The following is an 865-nucleotide window of genomic DNA, read 5'->3' on the forward strand; positions in this document are numbered from 1 at the left end:
GGTTTGGGGCGGGGTTGGTGGTGGTGGGGGAGGCATTTATGTACATACATCCCACTTCCTATGTTTTTTCATATTTAACATTCAAACTTCACTTTTTTGCATCAATACCATTTAATTCTTTCATATGACATCAAAATCTACTATTTTTGTACTTTTGGAAAGTGAAATACTCCTTTTCATGCATAGGTAAAGTGGCAAGTTTGTAAAACTTCAAGTTTCTGTGTTAGATATGTAAATACATAGGAATTGAGTGGTATGTATGTAAATCTTCCTCTCTTTTTTGCACTTTTTGTTTTGGTAAAATAAATAACACAATATCCATCTAGATTTGTATTTTGTATGTTGGTTGGCATTCGGGTTTATGTGCACGTAATAATTTGAGTGCTACAGATTGAAATTAGAGCAGTTGCCAATTTAGAAAATTGTCATCCAGACAGTTTGGAACACCTTGTTTGATGTGTCACAAGGCGTCTCATTTTTTAAATTTATTAAAAAAATTGAACCTTAGGAGTCCCTCTTGGATAATTATTGAGAATTTATGCTGGAGACATTTTATATAAGTTGTGTTATTCTAACTTAATTTTATACCCATTGATTTTCTCTTAGATTTTCTTTTCATTCTTTCTCTTTACACTATTTATATTCTTCTCAATTTTCTTACTCTTTATCATTTGATTAAAGCAATAATCTTTTTATTCCTTTTATTTTTCACATTTAATTTAGATGTTTGTTATAGTTATGAAAGATTTGAACTTTTAATAATTATAAATAAGTCCCTAGATTTTCACTTTGGTTTGTGCTTGTTAATCTCTTTCTTGTTTTTCTTTTATTCTTATAACAATTATATTTGTGGTTGAACTATTTG

The sequence above is a fragment of the Phalaenopsis equestris genome, unplaced genomic scaffold (assembly GCF_001263595.1).
Source record: "Phalaenopsis equestris unplaced genomic scaffold, ASM126359v1 Scaffold205778, whole genome shotgun sequence".
In the NCBI taxonomy this organism is placed as follows: domain Eukaryota; kingdom Viridiplantae; phylum Streptophyta; class Magnoliopsida; order Asparagales; family Orchidaceae; genus Phalaenopsis; species Phalaenopsis equestris.